General features: G+C 44.5%; 1 protein-coding gene across 6 annotated transcripts in view; it reads left to right on the top strand.

The window, feature by feature from the left end:
• The window catches only part of LOC137527199 (H(+)/Cl(-) exchange transporter 5-like), a 397,265-nt gene that overhangs the window by 179,230 nt on the left and 194,585 nt on the right, over positions 1-23,450 (top strand). The gene's annotated exons all lie outside the window — the stretch shown is intronic.

Raw genomic sequence — 23,450 nt, 5'->3', positions numbered from 1 at the left:
GAAAACCGTGTGTGGCAAGACTTTTTGTCCTACACATGTTTGTAAAAAACTGAAAACTATGCGAAAAGACTAATATACATAAGGTTAACAAGGATGTGTATTGAAAGAACCTTATTCAATAAATATAATCGTAGTGCTTAAATATTCTCAGCAATGATTGTGGAATGGGTGGTGACATAGGTTAGAGGGAGTGGGGGAAAAAAGAAAGGTTGTATATAAAGCGAGAGGAGGAAAGGGTTAACCAGGTGAGTGGAAGGAGAAGGTGTGGGTATGCGAGAACAGTAGTGTATAAGGTGGAAAAGGGCTTAAGAGACGCATATTAATAGGTCACTTACCAGCACGGGGTCCAAAAGGAGCTTGGCAACTCTGTGTTGATCCGTGAGGAGTGACCTAGTAGATATAGAGCTTCCGGCGGGTGATCCGTGACGTGGGCGGGGCGGTATGGAATGGATGGACATAGTCACCAATGGGATGCGGGCGGGGATAAAGCGCCGGCTGTGAGAGTGCTATGCGGACATAACGCCGCATGGCATACGCTAGTGGGCGGTGCTGTGGTAGTATTACGCCTGTCTGATATCTGCGCATGTGCGGAAATTGGAGGGGGGATAGGCGGTGTGAAACAATCCCTATGTTCACTTCCGCCTTACTCGCCGCCATGTTGGTATATGGCAATAAGGCGAGATGCCCAAAGTAGTATAAGAGCTATACGCTCTGAAATTACATCTATAATTATATATATATATCTAGATCTCTATGCATGCGAAGTGTACACCAGGTCGGGGGGAATAATTATTCTGGCCCTGGGAAGACATACTAGACATTTATTTTCAATAGCAGGGGAGGACATTACAGGGGGGGGAGTGATGCTGGCCTCTGCTGGTATAGACCAAATACTGCGCGCAGAGTGTGTTAGTTTTGTAAATACAAGTAAAAATATTAGACTGCTTGTGAAGCTAAAATTGGTCATTAAAGACAACCTGAACTGAAAATTAAAAGTCAAAATAAGCATACACAAGTCATACTTACCTTCCATGTAGTCTACTCCTCAGTGTCTTTCTCCTGTCCCGCGTCCTGTTTGTTCACTGTGATCAAGGGAATTTTCCGTCCTCCATTTTGAAAATGGCCATTACCCATAACAGCTTTCTGGTCAGCACACAGTTAAACTGTAACATCGCCCACTTGAGCCATAGGGAAACATGGACATTACCGGGTACTTCAGTTGTCCACTCAGCTATAACTGACAGCAACTGATATTTTACTGACCGCAACTGATATATTTCAGATCTGACAAAATGTTGTCAGAACTGGAAGGGATTATTGTCAGAAGAAAATGGTGAGCTTCTGAGAGGAACTGATGGCAAGGTAACTATGCAATGTTCATTTGAAGTTCCCTCATTTGTTTATTTTAAATATTTTTACTCAGTACAGGTTCTCTTTAAGATTATGTCAAACGATTTGCCAGCTGACAAAAAGCATGATGAAAGAAACTTGTGCAAATATGAAACTGCATAAGAACAATAAAAACAATAGAAACACTCAATAACTACTACAGGTCGTGAAGAAAGTATGTACATAAAGCTTATAAAATTCATCCAATCTTATTAAAACACATGCCACTTTACTGTGCGATATCACGTATAAAAATACAGCAATCAAACAGTGTTAATGCTTGAATGAATTAAGATAAAAATTAAAAAGAGGGATAAAAAGAGACTTTTATTAACTGTATGGATAATGGATTAGTAGATTTTCTCCAGCTGTTCATTTAGACCGCATGGAGTTAAAGACTTTAGTATTTGTATCCAGTACATTTCGCGTGATTTTAAGAGCTCAAAAGAATTTGGACGGTTGTGCGGAATGGTTTTGATCAGTGTAATGTGAAAAAAAATCGGGATTGCTGTCGTGATGGAAGTGAAGTGACGAGACAAGCTGTGAAGAGGGCATTTGGTATGTTTCTTTTATGCTGTCCTATTCTACTCCTTGCGGGTTGAGTGGTTCTGCCCACATACTGAAGCAGACATGGACACGAGATGATATAGATGATGTATTTTGATTCGCAGGTGATACAATTCTTGATCTGATATTCTGTGTTAGTGACCAGGGAACGAAACGATGTGGTCTGGTGGATGTATTTACAAGCTAAGCATCTCTTTTGGTTGCAAGCGGTGCAACCTGTCGGAGAATAGGGTAAGACTGCGGACGGGGTCTGTATGGGGTTGGCGTAATTTGCTAGGGGCTAATAGGCCACGGAGATTCGGGGCGCGTCTAAAGGTGATTGCTGGTTTAGGGGGTATAATGGAACGGAGGTGGGGATCCTGTAGGAGGATTTCCCACCTCTTGCTGAGAATACTACGTATAGATGAATGTTGTGAACTGTATTTGGTGATAAATCGTGTACTCTCCGTTTGGATGTCAGAAACAGGTGGTGGGGGGTTATGAGTTTTTGCTTTATGATGTGCATCAAGTAGTAATTTTTTGGGGTATTTGCGGTCTGAGAATTTTTTTGTTAGGATTTTGGATTGGGTGTTATATAGCTGCACATCTGTGCAGTTACGATAGATTCTCTTGTATTGACTGTAAGGGGTGATTTTTGTCCAGGGGCGGTGGTGAAAGTTATGGTAGTGAATATAATTGTTAGCATCTACGGGTTTGAAAAAAGTCTTTGTTTTTATGTGAGTGGAGTCTATGTACAGGACCAAGTCCAAGAATTCTATGGCGTTGGGATCGTGATGAGAAATGAACTGTAAACCTGCTGCATTGGTATTGAGGAATTCAACAAAAGAGGGAATTAAATCTGCGGGGCCTTTCCATATGAAGATTAAATCATCGATATTAAGTTTGTAGAAAATGATATTGTTGGAAAACGGGTTGTTACTGTACATCTTGATCTGTTCTAGGTACCCCATGGCCAGATTTGCATATGAGGGGGTGAATGAGCTCCCCATTGATACGCCACTGACTTGTTGGTAAATATTGTCCTGAAAGGTAAACATTGTGTAAAATAAACTCAGTGCAATGTAAAAGAATGGACTGTTGTGTTTTGGGAATATGTGGATTTGATTGAAGGTGATGTTTTAAGGCAGTGAGTCCAAAAGCATGTGGTATATTAGTATATAACGAAGTCACATCACAGGTCAACCAGATATAGTCTTTTTGCCAAAGTGTGGATTGTAGAAAACTGATGAGGTGTTGGGAATCTTTGATGAAGGATGGAAGAGACTGTACATGAGCTTGTAAATGTGTGTCTATGAACTTGGAGAGGTTGCTAGTAATGGAATCAATACCCGAAATGATGGGTCTCCCGGGTGGTTTATGAATATTTTTGTGTATTTTGGGCAGGTAATAGAAAAACAGAGTTTTGGGGTGGTGGTAAATGATAAAATTCCTTTCATTTTTGGTCATATTGTTGATTAGGGCATCATTGATAAAGCTTTTGAGGGTTTTGTTAAGTTCTAGGGTGGGGTCAGTGTCCAATAGTGTGTAGTGCCTGGGATCACTCAGTAGTCAAGTGGATTTGTCAAGATAGTCTATTCTGCTTAGGATGACAATCCCTTCCCCCCTTATCAGCAGATTTGATGATATCGGGATTGTTACGTAGGGCCTTGAGGGCTGCTTTTTCTGGTGGTGTGAGATTGGAAGAGGGGATGCTGCCTGGGGTAAGGAGTTCTTGTAAATCATTTAGGACTAAGGAGTAGAAAGTGTCTAGAACGCAGTATTCTCAGCAAGAGGTGGGGAATCCTCCTACAGGATCCCCACCTCCATTCCATTCTACCCCCTAAACTGACATCCAAACGGAGAGTACACCTCGATTTATCACCAAATACAGTTCACAACATTCATCTATACGTAGTATTCTCAGCAAGAGGTGGGAAATCCTCCTACAGGATCCCCACCTCCGTTCCATTATACCCCCTAAACCAGCAATCACCTTTAGACGCGCCCCGAATCTCCGTGGCCTATTAGCCCCTAGCAAATTACGCCAACTGCATACAGACCCCGTCCGCAGTCTTACCAATTCACCGACAGGTTGCACCGCTTGCAACCATAAGAGATGCTTAGCTTGTAAATACATCCACCAGACCACATAGTTTCGTTCCCAGGTCACTAACACAAAATATCAGATCAAGAATTGTATCACCTGCGAATCAAAATACATTATCTACATCATCTCGTGTCCATGTCTGCTTCAGTATGTGGGCAGAACCACTCAACCCGCAAGGAGTAGAATAGGACAGCATAAAAGAAACATACCAAATGCCCTCTTCACAGCGTGTCTCGTCACTTCACTTCCCATCACAGCAATCCCGATTTTTTTTCATTCACATTACACTGATCGAAACCATTCCGCACAACCGTCCAAATTCTTTTGAGCTCTTAAAATCACGCGAAATGTACTGGATACAAATACTAAAGTCTTTAACTCCATGCGGTCTAAATGAACAGCTGGAGAAAATCTACTAATCAATTATCCATACAGTTAATAAGTCTTTTTATCCCTCCTCTCTTTTTTTTTTATTTTTATCTTAATTTATTCATGCATTAACACTGTTTGATTGCTGTATTTTTGTACGTGATATCGCACAGTAAAGTGGCATGTGTTTTAATAAGATTGGATGAATTTTATAAGCTTTATGTACATACTTCTGTAGTAGTTATTGAGTGTTTCTATTGTTTTTATTGTTCTTATGCAGTTTCATATTTGCACAAGTTTTTCATCATGCTTTTTGTCAGCTGGCAAATCGTTTGACATAATCTTAATGACCAATTATAGCTTCACAAGCAGTCTTTTATATTTTTACTTGTATTTACAAAACTAACACACTCTGCGCGCAGTATTTGGTCTATACCAGCAGAGGCCAGCATCACTCCTCCCCCCCCAGTAATGTCCTCCCCTGCTATTGAAAATAAATGTCTAGTATGTCTTCCCAGGGCCAGAATAATTATTCCCCTCGACCTGGTATACACTTCGCATGCATAGAGATATAGATATATTTAATTATAGATGTAATTTCAGAGCGTATAGCTCTTATACTACTTTGGGCATCTCGCCTTATCATTGCCATATACCAATATGGCGTCGAGTAAGGCGAAAGTGAACATAGGGATTCTTTCACACCGCCTATCCCCCCTCCAATTTCCGCACATGCGCAGATATTCGACAGGCGTAATACTACCACAGCACCGCCCACTAGCGTATGCCATGTGGCGTTATGTCCGCATAGCACGCTCACAGCCGGCACTTTATCCCCGCCCGCCCTTATCCCATTGGTTACTATGTCCGTCCCTTCCATACCGCCCGCCCTGTCCACGTCACGGATCACCCGCCGGAAGCTCTATATTTACTAGGTCACTCCTCACGGATCAACACAGAGGTGCCAAGCTCCTTTTGGACCCCGTGCTGGTAAGTGACCTACTAATATGCGTCTCTTAAGCCCTTTTCCACCTTGTACACTACTGTCTTCGCGTACCCACACCTTCTCCTCCCACTCACCTGGTTAACCCTTTCCTCCTTCTCTCGCTTTATACACAACCTTTCTTTTTCCCCCCACTCCCCCTAACCTATGTCACCACCCACTCCATAATCATTGTTGAGAATATTTAAGCACTATTTTTTATAAATACAATCATGCAGGAGTATTAAATCATGCCTATTTAAATATGTTGACACAATAGCAGTAACCATGTGAGACTATAAAGTTGATATGCACTTTACAATTGATATGTACTTTACAATAACGATTACCGTATATTTATTGAATAAGGTTCTTTCAATACACATCCTTGTTAACCTTCTGTATATTAGTCTTTTCGCATAGTTTTCAGTTTTTTTTTTACAAATAACATGTGTAGGACAAAACGTCTTGCCACACACGGTTTTCTGATTATCGCTTTGTATCTCTGTCATTTTCAGTTTATTGCTCCTGCTGTTTATTGCCTGATGAAGCGGGATTTTGCCTGCGAAACACGTTGCAACTTGTGCTAGGAGTATGTGAATAAATTGCCTTTCAACTATAATCGACAGTACTTGTGTCTGTTTTTGGGTTGGCTGGTCCACCACCGCATCCTGAACGTTTTAAACATTTTAGTGATTTTGTTTTTTATCCTACTGGCACCTCTGTATAGCTCTACATATCCCCTTTTCTTTACTTCAAAGTGTGAGGTTAGGTTCACATTATGGGCTTGATTTACTAAACCGTGATAACTCCTATCCCTTTCACGCTAGCGCTTTCGTGCGATCGCAATTTTTCGCAAGCAAACGCTACTTTTTTGTCTGTGTGCAATCGCGGGTGAAAAAAAATGTGGGATTGCGCGTGAGAACGCTAGCGCGGCCGTGATATGAGTTATCACGGTTTAGTGAATCAAGCCTGATGTCCGGTTCTCTGCATTTTTTATGGAATGGGCAGTGGACAAAGATTAAACTGGATGAAGCCAGCAATGATTTCTGAGTTTTGTCCATTGTAATGCTGCAATGGACAATATCGACTGGTATTTTTCTTTTTTGAGCCAAAGCTGTGTTGTCCATCAGTTGAATAGCAGGCATCTGCTTTGGAGTGGCAGCAGACCCTGCAAAAGACCATTACACATCCCTAGAGTGGTATAGCATGTCCATACAGTATAATCACGGTGCTTTTTGTCAAGGGTTGGTCCAAATGGATCTTGAACCTCATGGTTACTGGAAATGGCCAATGAGATGCTAATATTTCTGGCTTGCATGGAATTTGGGCCAGACAGAATCAACAAGAAGCTCATTTGATTGGCCCAATTCGAAGATGTTTACAATTTGCTTTTAACTTGCATGCAGACTGTAATCATTAGCATCTCATTGATTATTTTTTTTTCCTGTGGGTACCAAATGGTTTACCTGGACATCCACTGCTATTCAATTTCTGTATATTTCATCAAAATGGTAGCTGTAATAAATTCTGTGGGTGCTGACAGTTACCGCACAGTTGCTGAATGTGCTGTGCAACTACTCACGCACGCAGAGCAAATGTTCTGTTTGATTTTATCAGGACTGTGGAGTCAAGGAGTCAGTCGGAGCAATTTTGGGTACCTGGAATCTGAGTCGGGGGTTTCAATAAACTGAGGAGTCGGATGATTTTTCCACAGCCCTGGATTTTATAACTTGAAAAAGGGTAACTACTGCAGGCAACAGTGTGTTTTACAAATATATAAGCCAACTTTTTCCTATAACCCTCCAGGACAGGTGTTGCACAATGAGACAGAGCTTTGCTCCCAAGACAAACACTCAACTAGCGCTCTTTAATTTCCACCTACAGGTATCCACCTGCCAGTTACAGTGCCGCCCATAATTATTCATACCAATGGAAAATTTTGACTTAAAGGGACACTTAAGTCAAAAAAAAAAAAAGAAGAGTTTTACTCACCTGGGGCTTCCAATAGCCCCCTGCAGCTGTCCGGTGCCCTCGCCGTCTCCCTCCGATCCTTGTGGCCCCGCCGGCAGCCACTTCCTGTTTCGGTGACAGGAGCTGACAGGCTGAGGATGCGAGTGATTATTCGCGTTCCTGGCCACAATAGCGCCATCTTTGCTGCTATAGCATATATCATATACCATATAGCAGCATAGAGGGTGCTAATGTGTCTGGGAACGCGAAGAATCACTCGCGTCCCCAGCCTGTCAGCTCCTGTCACCGAAACAGGAAGTGGCTGCCGGCGGGGTCAGGAGGATCGGAGGGAGACGGCGAGGGCACCGGACAGCTGCAGGGGGCTATTGGAAGCCCTAGGTGAGTAAAACTCATTTTTTTTGTTTGACTTAAGTGTCCCTTTAAAGAGGAGCTGTTAGGTATAAGGTCTCAGAGAAAATAAACACATATATCCGTAGCTAAATACTGGCTGTACTTACATTACATATGCATTTCACTGTCCACGTTTGGATTTCACAGAATTTGTATATAGTATACAGTGGAGGAAATAATTATTTGACCCCTCACTGATTTTGTAAGTTTGTCCAATGACAAAGAAATGAAAAGTCTCAGAACAGTATCATTTCAATGGTAGGTTTATTTTAACAGTGGCAGATAGCACATCAAAAGGAAAATCGAAAAAATAACCTTAAAGAGACTCTGTAACATTAAAAAGATCCCCTGGGGGGTACTCACCTCGGGTGGGGGAAGCCTCCGGATCCTAATGAGGCTTCCCACGCCGTCCTCTGTCCCACGGGGGTCTCGCCGCAGCCCTCCGAACAGCCGGCGACTGTGCCGACTGTCAGTTCAATATTTACCTTTGCTGGCTCCAGCGGGGGCGCTGTGGCGACTTTCTGCACGGAAATAGACGGAAATACCCGATCTCCGTCGGGTCCGCTCTACTGCGCAGGCGCCGGAAACTTGCGCCTGCGCAGTAGAGCAGACCCGACGGTGATCGGGTATTTCCGCCTACTTCGGCGCCGAGAGGCATCAGAGCGCCTGCGCAGGAGCCAGGAAGGTAAATATTGCGTCACGGCTGTACAGAGGGCTACAGCGAGACCCCCGAGGGACGCAGGACGGCGTGGGAAGCCTCATTAGGATCCTGAGGCTTCCCCCACCCGAGGTGAGTACCCCCCAGGGGCCGTTTTGTCGTTACAGTTCCTCTTTAAATAAAAGATAGCAACTGATTTGCATTTCATTGAGTGAAATAAGTTTTTGAACCCTCTAACAATAAAAGACTTAATACTTAGTGGAAAAACCCTTGTTTGCAAGCACAGAGGTCAAACGTTTCTTGTAATTGATGACCAAGTTTGCACACATTTTAGGAGGAATGTTGGTCCACTCCTCTTTGCAGATCATCTCTAAATCCCTAAGGTTTCGAGGCTGTCCCCGTGCAACTCTGAGCTTCAGCTCCCTCCATAGGTTTTCTATTGGATTAAGGTCCGGAGACTGACTAGGCCACTCCATGACCTTAATGTGCTTCTTCTTGAGCCACTCCTTTGTTGCCTTTGCTGTATGTTTTGGGTCATTGTCGTGCTGGAACACCCATCCACGACCCATTTTCAGTTTCCTGGCAGAGGGAAGGAGGTTGTCGTTCAGGATTTCACGATACATGGCTCTGTCCATTTTCCCGTTAATGCGATTAAGTTGTCCTGTGCCCTTAGCAGAAAAACACCCCCAAAGCAAAATGTTTCCACCCCCATGCTTGACGGTGGGGATGGTGTTTTGGGGGTCATAGGCAGCATTTTTCTTCCTCCAAACACAGCGAGTTAAGTTAATGCCAAAGAGCTCTATTTTGGTCTCATCAGACCACAGCACCTTCTCCCAGTCACTCACAGAATCATTCAGGTGTTCATTGGCAAACTTCAGACGGGCCTGCACATGTGCCTTCTTGAGCAGGGGAACCTTGCGAGCCCTGCAGGATTTTAATCCATTGCGGTGTAATGTTTCCAATGGTTTTCTTGGTGACTGTGGTCCCTGCTAATTTGAGGTCATTCACTAACTCCTCCCGTGTAGTTCTAAGATGCTTTTTCACCTTTCTCAGAACCATTGACACCCCACGAGGTGAGATCTTGCGTGGAGCCCCAGAGCGAGGTCGATTGATGGTCATTTTGTGCTCCTTCCATTTTCGAACAATCGCACCAACAGTTGTCACCTTCTCTCCCAGCTTCTTGCTAATGGTTTTGTAGCCCATTCCAGCCTTGTGCAGGTCTACAATTTTGTCTCTGACATCCTTGGACAGCTCTTTGGTCTTTCCCATGTTGGAGAGTTTGGAGTCTGCTTGATTGATAGATTCTGTGGACAGGTGTCTTTTATACAGGTGACTAGTTAAGACAGGTGTCCTTAATGAGGGTGACTAATTGAGTAGAAGTGTCTAACCACTCTGTGGGAGCCAGAACTCTTAATGGTTGGTAGGGGTTCAAAAACTTATTTCACTCAATGAAATGCAAATCAGTTGCTATCTTTTATTTAAGGTTATTTTTTCGATTTTCCTTTTGATGTGCTATCTGCCACTGTTAAAATAAACCTACCATTGAAATGATACTGTTCTGAGACTTTTCATTTCTTTGTCATTGGACAAACTTACAAAATCAGTGAGGGGTCAAATAATTATTTCCTCCACTGTATGCAGAGATTGATGCTCCTGACAGCTCATGGCAGGTTCCATGTTTGTCTGTCTCCTATGAAGCCAAATGTGTCGTCATGTCCTGCCTGCTTCCTGATCACAGAAAAGCTTGTACTGAATAACACTAGTGTGCAGTGTATATTAATTAGCCATGTAGCTAGGAACAATAGCGGACTCCTGCAGTGTACTCTGCCCCGAGATTTTTCAGTGCTGTGCGCTGGACTGAGTTACAAGCTGCTGAAACTTGATCCTGTAACTTCTCATTAGCAGCCGAGGAGAGGGCCCCAGAATGCTTTGCAGTATGGTATGCGGCTCGCGTCCTCTTAAGAGCTTGGGTCTAACAGCTTTGCTGATAAGCACACATCAAATGTAAGAGAGATTTTTAACTACAGTATTGCCTTTTTGGCTTCCTTCTAAACTGTTTAACACAGGAGAATAGAGGTTTAAATTAGCTTCTGCAGCCTGACAGTTACGCTTTAAAGTTACTTTTATTCAACCAGCAAGTCATTTTTTGATGGGAAAGGACATAGGTGTCTCCCAAAAGTTAAGACAATTTACAACAAGCATTGTGGGGGAAAAAAATTCTGAGCTTTTATTTACATTTGAGCAATGTGTTCAGTCCAAAATTATTCATACCCTTCTCAATCAATAGAAAAGCCTTTATTGGCTACTACAGTAATCAAACGCTTCCTATAATTGCAGACCAGCTTCTTGCATGTCTCCGCAGGTATTTTTGCCCATTCATCTTTAGCAATGAGCTCTAAATCTTTCAGGTTGGATGGTCTTCTTGCCATCAACCTGATTTTTAGCTCCCTCCACAGATTATCAACTGGATTCAAGTCAGGACTCTGTCTGGGCCACTCAAAAATTTTAATGTTGCTGTCTGCTAACCATTTCTTGACCATTTTTGCTGTGTTTTTTGGGGTCATGGTCATGCTGAAATGTCCACTAGTGCCAAGGCCAAGTTTCTTTGCAGACTGCCTGATGTTGTCATTGAGAATCCTCATGTATTGCTCTTATTTTCATGCTGCTGTTTACTGTGATTAGGTTCCCTGGTCTATTGGCTGAAAAAACAACCCCAAACCATTAGGTTCCCACCACCATGTTTGACAGTGGGAGTGGTGTTCTTTGGGTTTCTTTTTTGTTTCATCTCACCATAACACAGGACACCAGAAGTCGTCTTCTTTGTCCAGAAGAGCAATTTGCAAAGGCCAAGTGAGCTTTTGTGTGCCTTATCTGGAGAAGTCAATGGAACCCAGCAGTGTGCAGTGTCTGCCTTGAGACATTGCCACCGGCAGAGCCCAGATTCACCAGGATGGCATTGGTAGTGATCCTTGGATTCTTTTTCACCTCTCTCTCACTATCCTCCTGGCAAGCGCAGGTGTCTTTTATTGGCTTCTGAGGAAGTCCTCTGAGATTTTCCACAGTGCAGAACATCTTGTATTTTTTTAATACTCTAATACTTTGCACTGTAGCCAGTGGAACATTTAGAAATGGCCTTGTAGTCTTTCCTGACTTGTGAGCAGTCACAATGCGCAGCAGGTCCTCTGTGAGCTCCTTTGTCTTAGTCATGTTTGTCCACAAACCAACTGCAGAGAGCTGCTGTTTTTCAACTGTTGAGTTTATTAAAGCAGCTGTTCACAATTAATCAGGGTAATTAGGATGCTTTAGAACAGCTTGGACTATTTGGAATGGTATAGAACTTTGGATTTTCCCACAGACTGACAGTTTGTGAAGGGTATGAAAATGTTTGTACTGGACATGTTTTGCTCAAATGTAAATAAAACCTGAGAAATTATTTTTTTTTTCCACAGTAATGCCTGTTGTACATCGTCTTATCTTTTGGGAGACACCTATGTCATTTCCTGTAAAAAAATTACTTGCTGGTTGAATAAAAGTAGCTTTAAGTCAAAATTTGCCTGGGGAATGAATAATTATGGGCAACACTGTGTTTCCCTGACGATTTGATGGTCAGCAGCCAGGTAGTGCTGATGCTGGAAAACCTTCTGGGAGTAGCTTTAACCTGTCCTGGAGGGTGTTAGGTGAACAAGCTGCTACTTACAACAGTTTTGTGGTTCCCCCAAATATCTGCAAATGAACAAAGCGTAAAGGAAATTCAGGAAGGCAGAGGTCAGCGGCAGGCTTGGAGGAGGCCGCTTGCAGCAGAGAAGTGACCTTCCGGGTCGGTAACTAACGGATGCGTGTCCTGAACAAAGGCTGGGATAGGTGCCCTTGGGACAATTCATTTCCGCCCTAGCTCTGACGTCATTTCCGGTCTGCGGGCCCGCTAAGATGCTGTGGTATCAATTCCTCACACTGTTGCAAGTGTTTGAAGGAGATCGATACGAAAACGAAGACTGGGAATAAGATAAGTGGCCGGGGAGGGGGGTAGTCAGAGGACTATATCTGCCCGTCTGATCTAAGAGGTTTGCCTAATAAGATTGACTGTCTGAGGTCTATCGTGGGTATGCCTACAAAGTCAATGGCCTCGATTCATAAACAGCAGTGCGATAACAAAAATCTTGTCGGGAAAATACCGCACTCTGTATTTTCCCGGTCTGTGTGCTAATTCATAAAGATTTCCCCAGCTGCCCTTGGAGGTCGGTAAATTACCGCAGCCCATTGAGAGGTAGAGTAGAGCAGTGTCCCGATTCCCTCTTTGCCCTGCAGAAATGAATCACACAGACGGCTCTCTCTAGCTCTCCCACTGATGACTCAGACAGATGAGTCACACAGTCTTTCCCTGCCTGCTGAAATGATTCACACAGACGGCTCACTGGCTCTCTCCACAGATTAATCAAACAGACTTTCGGATCTCTGCACTTTGCATTAATCAGAGCTGTCGGTAACTTGTTAAGACCTCACCAGAGGTGTCGGTAACTACCGCCAGGCTTACCGCATGTTGAAGGCTTTATGAATTGACATTTGCTGACAATTTACTGACATGTGTTGTCGGTAACTGCAGCCAAGTCGGTAATTTATCTCCCTGGTCGGTAATGTCAGCTTTTCATGCAGTAACAGCCTTTATGAATTGACATTTTGCTAAGTGGTCGGTAAAGTCTGCTGTTTTCAGCATTACCGCAGGAGGTAATGCTTTATGAATCGAGGCCAATATGTATATATATGAATATGTGAGCTGCATTCATTTTTCTTCAGTGTGCTCAGAACACAAACACGACACAAGTAATCCAGTGCAGGAGATTTGGGCGCAGCTGGCGCCACCATAGACCATAATAGGAATTGCGGCTATAGCGGCGCACAGAGTGTAACTTCGGCACCGTCAGAAGGAGGAGCTGAAGTTGCGTTTAAAACGCTGTAATTTGGCCGCCAGCAATAGCTTGAAGCTGAATTACATCATTCCCCACTATCCACGTGGACCTAGAGGGGGAATAGTATTTAACATGGCCAGGACTTGTGCAGCAGCAGGATCAGCCATATATACCGCCTGTATCCTGCTCCCAAGTCTCCCGGTGACCAGTTATCTTGTACACGCTCAGGCTGCCTTAGTATTATGCTGAGCTTTCTGGTATGGTTGGTAATTAGTTCTATTGTCATGACTCTGCAGATACAGTAGTATTAAGGTTATGACTGTGTGGCACTCATTTATACCTTTAATCGGATGCATTAGCTGGCAGTGTTGCTTTTGACTATATGCAAATAATAATTATTACAATTTTGGGACCAAAAAGTGTCCCAAAAGTGGGGGCAGTGTTCTCCCTAGAGCCTATTAGCTGGGCGCTCCGCCCACCAGAAATTCCTCACCGCCCGGCTGCCAATCAGCTGGCATCCGCAGCAGAACTGCTGCTGCAGGCAGCCCGCTGTTGCTCAAGGGCGCTATACCAGCTCTCCTCCTCAATTCCTGTCTGTCAGTGGTAAGGAGGGAGGGACAGGGGAAGTACTGTATGACGTTGTTTCATGCAGCTCAGAAGACTCTGCCTCTCACTAGCCCGTTAGCCAGTCACATTACAGCTTCACCAGCGGGGGGCGTGCACTGTAGCGTGGGTCAGCTAATGTGCTGCTGCTATCGTTGCTCCAAGCCACTGGGTCTGTGTGTTTTCCTGGCGGCTGTAAAAGCGGTGGGAATGGGGAGAAATTGAGGATGCTTTCCCGAGGGGCTCCTAAGTGATCTTATCTGTCATTATCTACTGACATGCTGGCCTCTTGTTTTCAAAGCAAACATCGGAGAATGCCGCTATGCTAGACAGACAACGGGTGAAGGACTCTGTCCCCTCACGCTGTAAACGTCTTTCCCACGTGTCTGTCTGTCCAGAAATCAAACATAGAGAGGTGAGAAATCACGGCAGGGGAAGTGGGCTGGGGGATACAGCTGCTGCTGACCTGTGACAATCTATTTACACAGCTCATTGTGCTTTTCCCAGCCAAGCTGTCTGCCAAGCTGATGATTACCTATATATTCAGTACATCATACCCTCCTGCATCTTAATAACAATCTGGTACTGCAGGCACTGGTTATGATCTCAGTCCAAAAGGTCCATATCCACATAAAAATTAAACAGCGTGACATTACGTAACCATCATTTAATGGAGATTTGTTATACAAGTTGCAGATGGCTTACGAACCGTGATGCTCACTTTTTAAAAAAAAAGAAAGTTCTGATAGATCACAAATGGAAATGATCATTTAAACAAAACAATAGTTTCTACTAAAGTCAATGGACTTTAGCAAAACATGGTTTGATTTGAACGATTGCTTGCGTCCTATTGCTCACATAACTCCGCTTCCAATGTTCAAAGATAGATCGTGAAACGATTGTTCATGATGGAATTCCGTGATCTATCTTTTCAGGGGAACTCATTTTTAGTCTTGCTATGACGCGTACAAATTTCCAGCTGTAGCTGCTAATCACAGCTTTCAACATAGGTGCCTATGTTGGGACCCAAAGTAAATTTGCCGCTTCGATGTGAAACTGCCTTTCCACCCAGCATGACCTTTCTTCACCACCCGGCTACTTTTTCATGCCACCCGGCTGGAAAAAAATTCTGGGGAGAACACTGGGGGGTGTTTGATTACATATGAGTCAGATGTGCAGGACCTCATATAGTTCTCTCTCTCCTTGTTCCTGGCAGCCACCTTACCCATGCAGCTCTGTACTCGACAGAGGTACAGGCTTTACTGTACTATCAACTGCAGGCAGCCATCTAGTCACTAGAGGTCAGTGGCTAGAACAGAGCAAGGGAGACTGGAAGATGGCTGCCCAGAGACAAGAGGAGAGTGAAGACTGGACCTCTAGCTAGTACAGAGCTGCACTGGATAATGGAAGATGGCTGCCAGGAATGAGGAGAGGTAACTATAGATACAAAAGCATGCTTCCAATGTACACTCTGCATTATACATATACACGGGAGATACTCTGCATCACATACATCGGGAAGGCCCTCTGCATGACAGACTGGGGAGACATTAAGGGATTGGCTTATCTGCGGATCATGCATTATTAGGTTATTTGAGGGGCAAAAGTTGGGGTGTCTGCGTGTCAGCAAAGAAAATAAATGCACACTTATGATTCATTAAAGGGGCACTATGGTGAAAATTTTTAAAATATGTGCAAACATCTACAAATAAGTATGTTTGTTTTTTCCAGAGCAAAAGGAGCCATAAATTACTTGTCTTCTATGTTGCTGTCACTTACAGTAAGTAGTAGAAATCTGACAGAAGTGACAGGTTTTGGACTAGTCCATCTCTTCATGGGGGATTCTCAGGGAGTATTTATTTTCAAAAGCACGTAGTGAATAGCAGTTGCTCTGTCCAACTGCCAAAAAACTGTGTAGTGAGCAGGGAAGCTGGCCAGCATCACTGTTTAAATCCTTATTAGGGAGTATCTTTATAAAAGTAAAAGCCTTGCTGAGAATCTCCTATGAAGAGATGGACTTGCTCAAAACCTGTCGCTTCTGTCAGATTTCTACTACCTACTGTAAGTGACAGCAACATAGGTGAAAAGTAATTTATGGCTCCTTTTACTCTGGAAAAAAGTATTTATTTTTCTGTTTGCACATATTTTAAATTACATTTTTTTTTTTTTTTTTGCCATAGTGCCACTTTAAATGATTGAAGCACTTCGAAACATTGGCACAACATACCTCAGTTTTAATTTGAAAAATGGCAGCAAGCAGTGATAAACTCTAAGCAAACAAAATGAAAAAAAAAAAAATTGCAACTTCATAATACTTTAGTCAAGGTTCTTGACAAACTACTGTGTGCAAATTGTATGTATATTGGTACTTTTACTTTTCGTGGTGGCCACAGCTCTGCTGTTTAGAATGTATTGCTAATTCCATATTTGTTCTACTTCTACCACTGCTTGCTGTGCTTGTTTGAAAAATTATTTATTTTTTTGGGAAATGCTTTTTTTTTTTTTTTTTTTTAAATCACTTACACCTTGTTTCCTGTACCTATTTGTTTTTTTTATTCCTACCCGATGCTTTCACGTCAGTGTGGCACCCCCATAACACACACTCAGCGCCACTCTGTATATACCCTTCTAGTCTGGCAATAAAGTCTTGTGTGTTCTGTGGGGTTTTTTTTGTTTTTTGTTTTTTTTTATTATTACTTCATAATGCTATAGCTATTTACAACTTTAGTGCTTAATACATTCTAAACTTTAATCTGTCCTTTTAATAACCAATAACCATGAGCTTCACTAAGCTAGCAGGCAGGGTGGGAAATTGGAACTAAGGGACAGCTTTTAAAAGATTGCAAAACGCTTCCAGCTCGAAGTTTCCACAGTCCTTAAAGTGGATCCGAGGTGAACTTTTACTCATTGCATAATTGTTCCTTTCCTATTGTTTATAGGGCATTCCTCAAGCCAAATACTTTTTTGTTTTAATACTCTAATTCCCTACTGTATAAACTAAATAAACTACGCCCACAGGTTTTCAGAGAGCCTTGGCAGTAGCAAGGGCTCATGGGAGCGCAGCCTGGGCAGGGGGAGGAGGTGATGTTACTAGCCATTGATTTCAGAGGCAGAGGGGAGGAGGAGGAGGGATTAGGTTTTTTTCACAGTCTGAGTGCTGATGGTGCAGATAAGCCTGCCTCTGTGTAATGTTTACAAACATGGCTGCTGTCATTGTATCACAGGAAGAAATAATCATTTTCTATTATATCTGTTTGCAGCTAGATTTGCTGTGTAAACTATCTAAACTTTAGATAAGATATATAGACAAGTTACTTGTTATAGTTCGTTTTTCATCTCGGATCCGCTTTAACATCATTAAGGCAGTGAACACACTTGTCTTTCAGTTTTCTGCGCACATATTTCTGCATACATTTTCTGCACACCAAGTGTGTTTCTATGCCCGAAAATGCACACTTTTTTTTCACAGCAGCTAATGTAATTGATAGAGAAAACTGACAAACTGTGCAGAATTATCATGCAGAATGTCAGTTTTTTGGGGGGCGCAGAGGAAAAACTGTGTGAACTAGCCCATTCATTAACCTGAATTCTCAGTTTCTCTGTGCAGAAAATCCGCACAAAAAAGTAAAGTGTGTTCCCTGCCTCAGAGATGGCATTTTTTGTAAACTGTTATAGTCGAGGCAAGACTTGGAAGACCAAGTCTTCCAGAATTTCAGATATAAGAATTGTGTTTGCCTTTTTGCCAGGAATAGTTCTATTAACCACTTCCGGATTTCTGCTATGCATATCAATGCCCCTGTAAACGTCACCTGCGGATCAGGGGTGTAGATATGTGAATCTGATTGTTCTTGTCGAAGCTTGGGGTTGCACGCGTGCATGTTCTGGTTGCCGTCCTGCCATTCAGTGAATGAAAACGTGTTTCCAAAGTGCCTATAGTGAATGAAAGCTGTCATCAGCGAGATGCCAGTGTTTGTTCACAAAGTGAAAGTAAAAAACATACACAACACTTCCTGGGGAAGTGTGGGGACATTTAGTGGTCAGAAAGTAAAAATACTCACATACATTATAATACAGTAGCAAGAAAAAATATGTGAACTCTTTGGAATTATATGGATTTCAGCACAAAATGGTCATAAAATGTGTGATCTGATCTTTATCTAAGTCATAACAATAGACAATCACAGCCTGCTTCTAATACCACACAAATGGTTAAATGTTTCCATGTTTTTATTGAACACACCATGTAAACATTCACAATGCAGGTGGAAAAAGTATGTGAACCCCTAGACTGACATCTCCCAAGAGCTAATTGGAATGAGATGCAAGTCAGTCTAATCAATGAGATGGGATTGGAGGTGTTGGTTACAGCTGTCCCCGCCCCCCCCCCCCCCCCAAAAAAAAAATGCCAGTTTTGGGTTTGCTTTTCCCAAGAAGCATTGCCTGATGTGAATGATGCCTTGAACAAAAGAGCTCTCAGAAGACCTACGATTAAAAATTGTTGACTTACATGAAGCTGGAAAGGGTTATAAAACCATCTTCAAAAGCCTTGTAGTTCATCAGTCTGTGGTTAAACAAATTGTCTATAAATGGAGAAAGTTCAGCACTGCTGCTACTCTCCCTAGGAGTGGCCGTCCTATGAAGATGACTGCAAGAGCACAGCGCAGAATGCTTAAGGCGTAGAAGAATTTGAGTGTCCGCTAAAGACTTACAAAAGTCTCCGGCATATGCTATCATCCATTTTAGCAAATCTACAATACGTAAACCACTAAACAAGAATGGAGTTCATGGGAGGATACCACAGAGAAAGCCACTGCTGTCCCAAAAAAATTGCTGCACGTTGAAAATAGCACCCGGATGTGCCACAGCAGTACTGGCAAAATATCCTGTGGAGAGATGAAACTAGGGGCTGGTGCACACCAGAGCGGTTCTGAAGCGTTTTTTAAAACGCTTGCAGGGGGGGAAACTGCTTGGCTAATGAAAGTGAATGGGACTGTGCACACCAGAGCGGCTCGTTTTTTCTCTATCATCCGGGACAACCTGAGATCCGTCTCCGCCCCGGATCTGTGGAAACACAATTAACCAAGAAGATTAAAAGCCCCCGCACTCCCTTATTCCTCAGTTCATCTGTGTTTCCGCGCGGAAACGCCTAAAAGAAGCAAGCTCCCAGTTTGTTTTGTTTTTTACTCACCAAAGGGTGAGTCTTTCCGTTCGGGGGCAATGTGTTACAGGAGGTAACACAAGCCACGGACTTCCACAGTGTGCTGTGTGCGACCTCTGTTTGGTGTATGGCCGCCACACTGCTCCTCTTTTAACAGACGCCGGCTCTGCAAGGCGCATCCGCTGCTGTGGGCGGCTTCCTGAGTGACGTTGGATGCTGAAGGCGGGCGGAAGGCGTACTGACGTCACGCGGCCGCGGAAGGAGTGCAACGGAGAGCCAGGAAGTAATTCAGGCGTGCTCCTGGCGTCTCCATTTCAAAAAACCTGCCGGCAGCAGTGGCAGCATCAGCGGAGAAGCATGTCTCAACCGCAGAGAGGGGAGCACAAGGGAGAGCAGCCTCAGCAGCAGCGTGAGACAGAGGCTCCAAACCCCGCTTCCAAAGCCGCCTCGCAGGTGCAGCCATCAGGTTCTGGGGTGGTAAGTCCTCCAGCTGGAGGGTGTTTTTTACTGCCATGTTTCCATTGATGGTGTCTCAGTATCTTGTCATTTTGTGTTTGTGTTACAGGCAAGAACTGATTTTAAAACTGCTCCACCCAAATATAAAAGATGTGGCCTATGCAATACTAAGATATCTTTAGAGGCCCCTAGAAATTTGTCAATCCTGTACAGATGCTATTGTAGCTTCTCAGACCTCCAGTATTTTGAAATGAGTTATGGAGTCTGTTAACAAAAACATGCAGGAGACACTGGATAAGTTTAAAGAATCCTTTGTACCACCTCCTGCTGAATCCCTTCCGGGACCTTCTCCCAGGGTTTTTTCTCATTCTTCCACCCTTTCGGATGCACTTGCAGCCGAGAAAGAGGAGGAGAAAGAGGAGGAGGAGGAGGAGGAAGGGGAAGTTTCTGAGACAAGATCTCAGGAGGAGATTGATCTTGTCTTGTTCAGATGAGGAGACTGGCAAAACCCCAAGATTTTTATTTTCTCCTGAAGAATCTTCTGAGTTATTAAAGGTGGTACATACTACAGAACAGATTAAGGAACCTGTCCCAGATATTACTCCTCAGGACCAGGTTTATTCAGGGTTGGGGCAATCCATAGGCAGAGTGTTTCCCATTCATAAAACTTTGCAGGAAATTATTACTTCCCAGTGGCAGAATCCTGAGAGGCCCCTGTTTATTCCCAAGTCTGCCAAAAGGAAATATCCTTTTGCCCAGGCGGAGATTGATAAATTGACTAAGTGCCCTAAACTTGATGCTTCTCTATCAAAATATTCAAAAGATTCTGACTTATCATTCGAGGACACTGGTGTTCTCAAAGATGTAATGGATAAAAAAGTAGATTCCCTTCTTAAAAAAGCCTGGGAGTCAGCAGCCTTTGGGTGCATTCTAGGAATATCAGCAACGTGTATCTCTAGAAATCTTAGGATTTGGATGGATAATTTGATTGATCAGATTTCTAAGGGCGTCCCTTTAAAAGATTATGCGACATCCCTACCTGTAGTGCTTAGGGCGGTCGCCTTTTTAGCTGATGCAGTTACGGAACTTATCAGGGTGTCAGCCCGTACTACGGCGCTTGTGAATTCTGCAAGGCGGGCTGTTTGGCTGAAAACCTGGGAGGGAGACCAGGCTTCAAAAAATAGACTATGTTCTATCCCCTTTGAAGGGAATCTGCTTTTTTTGTCCGGGTTTAGATGATGTACTATCCCGCTCAGCGGAAAAAGGTAAACAATTCTCAAACAAAAAGAAGGTTGTAAAGGGAAAGAAACCATTTGTGCCTCTAAAACAGGATTCGTCTCAGGGAAGAAATCGGAATGTGCAGAGAAAATGGTCCTTTCCGAAAGGAAGGGGTAGAGGAGGGTTCACTCTTGGTAAGACAGAACCCTCCAAATCTAATAAATGACAGACTACCGGTAGGGGGGAGATTGATTTATTTTCGATCAGAATGGGAGAAATTAACCACCCTGGCATTTAATTTCCCCAGGATTTCTGTGCAAAAAGTGGTTCAATTAATTTCAAATAATTTTCCATTTTTTTTTTTTTTTGTAATCAAATTTTTTTTTAAATATTGAATTCAATATAGGTTATTGTATTGAGTTAAATAAAAAAAGTGTATGCAGCGAGATGTTGATGACGCTGTGACCCTGGTGTCATCAACGCCGATCCGCGGGGGACATGAAGCAAAATCCGCCAAGGGACATGAAAGAAGGCACCGAGGAAGCTATCAGAGGTACGCAACGAGGGATCAGCACGCCAATGGAGAGTACAAGACCCAGATGTGTAGCCAGGTGTATAGTTTTGCCAGATGTATAGGTAGCCAGATATTAGCCAGATGTTTTGCCAGATGTAGGTAGCCAGGTGGAGCCAGATGTATAGGTGGCCAGGTGCCCCCCCCCAACCCCCGATCCCCCACCCCCCAGTCTCCTCCAGCCCCGATTTACTCACCCGAGGGCCGTCTCCTGCGGCGGCTTCTGTGCAGGAGGGGGATCCCTCTTCCTTGTGGGCTGGTGGCTGGTCGGGGATTCCCCCTTCTGTGCAGGGGGGGGGGGGTGTTCCCCTACTATGCGAGCTGGTGGCCGGGTGTCTCCCTTCTGTGCAGAGGGGGAGATCCCCCTTCTATGCGGGCTGTTCGGGGACTCTCCCTTCTGTGGGGGGGGGGGGGTCCCCTTCTGTGCGGGCGGGCTGTGGGTGGCTCTTCCCTCTTCCTCCCTCCGGATCCCACGTGCGTCCCCCCCTCTCCTAGCCTCCCCTGTATCCAGCCGTACATTACTCACCCGAGGGCTGTCTCCTGCGCCGGCCGCAATTGGCACCCTCCTCCTCCATCACTGAAGTCTCATGTTCTGTGTAATTATAGTACGAGGCTTGGTGACGTCACCAAACCGCGTACTGTAATTACACAGAACACGAGACTTCAGTGATGGAGGAGGAGGGTGCCTATCGCGGCCGGCCCAGCTTCTGTGAGGCCTCCTGCGTCCCAACCAAATCCTTCAAGGTCTACCCGAACAACAAACCGTGGTTCTCCAACAAGCTACGGCTACTGCGGAAACGCAAGGAGGCGGCTCACAAGGCAGGTAACCAGGAGGAATTCAGGAAGGCGAGGAACACTCTGAAGCGAGAGCTGAGAGACGCAAAACGGGAGTTTGCTGAGAGGATGAAGCAGAACCTTCGCTCAAACAACTCACGAGCTGTATGGCAAGGGCTTAAGGCTGCCACCAACTACAAGCCTCCCCCGCAACATGCTACACCCAGCCCTGAATTAGCTGAAGAACTAAGCAAATTCTACTGCAGGTTTGAAAGGCAGACCGAGCCTGGTGGGCACCCACCACCTCCTCCCCTCCCAGCCCCCACGCACAGCGACCCAAGTGAGGACTCACTCCCTCTGGATGTGAGGGAGGCAGACGTTCGGCACCTCCTGTCCACGCTAAATGCCAGGAAAGCCTCGGGACCTGACGGCGTGTCCCCAGCCTGCCTCAAAACCTGTTCGGAGCAACTTGCCCCCATCCTCTCTGCCATCTTCAGTAGGTCACTGACAGAGGGCAGAGTCCCTGCGTGCTTCAAGAGGTCCACCATCATTCCTGTTCCTAAGAAACAAGGCATCTCTGACCTCAACAACTACAGGCCTGTAGCCCTGATGTCCGTCGTCATGAAGTCCCTAGAGAAAGTGGTCTTATCCACGCTAAAGCTATCCACCTTGCCCCTACTAGACCCACTCCAGTTCGCCTATAGGGCAAATAGGTCCACTGACGACGCTCTAAACATCTGTTTGGAATACATCTACAACCATCTAGACAGGAGGGATGCATATGCCAGAGTACTGCTACTAGACTTCAGCTCTGCATTTAACACTATATGCCCACGCACCCTCCAGAATGTCCTGACCACACTCGGGGTCCACTCCACCTTACGGCTATGGATCACTGACTTTCTCTCTAACAGATCCCAAGTTGTCAGGCTGGGGGACATCTACTCATGAGAAGCGTTAACAAACACAGGGGCACCCCAGGGCTGCGTCCTGTCCTCGCTGCTCTTCTCCCTTTACACAAATGAGTGCAGATCCACGGCAGACTCCGTCAAAGTCATTAAATTTGCGGATGGCACCACCATTGTTGGCCTCGTCACCAAGGACAACATCCGAGAGTACCAGCAACACGTGGAAAGGCTAAGCCACTGGTGTAAGGAGAACAGCCTGGTGCTCAACACGACCAAAACCGTCGAACTTATAATTAACTTTAGGAAGTCGGCACCTACCCCACCTCCCATCTACATCGATGGCACCGAGGTGACCAGAGTGCACTGCGCTCGCCTGCTGGGCACCACCATCTCCAGCGATCTCAGCTGGAGAGTCAATATCACGTCAACCCAACGGAAAGCCC

This window comes from Hyperolius riggenbachi, chromosome 8 (assembly GCF_040937935.1).
Source record: "Hyperolius riggenbachi isolate aHypRig1 chromosome 8, aHypRig1.pri, whole genome shotgun sequence".
NCBI lineage: Eukaryota > Metazoa > Chordata > Amphibia > Anura > Hyperoliidae > Hyperolius > Hyperolius riggenbachi.
Note: the sequence above shows the minus strand (reverse complement) of the source record. Positions and strands in the feature narration are given on the sequence as shown.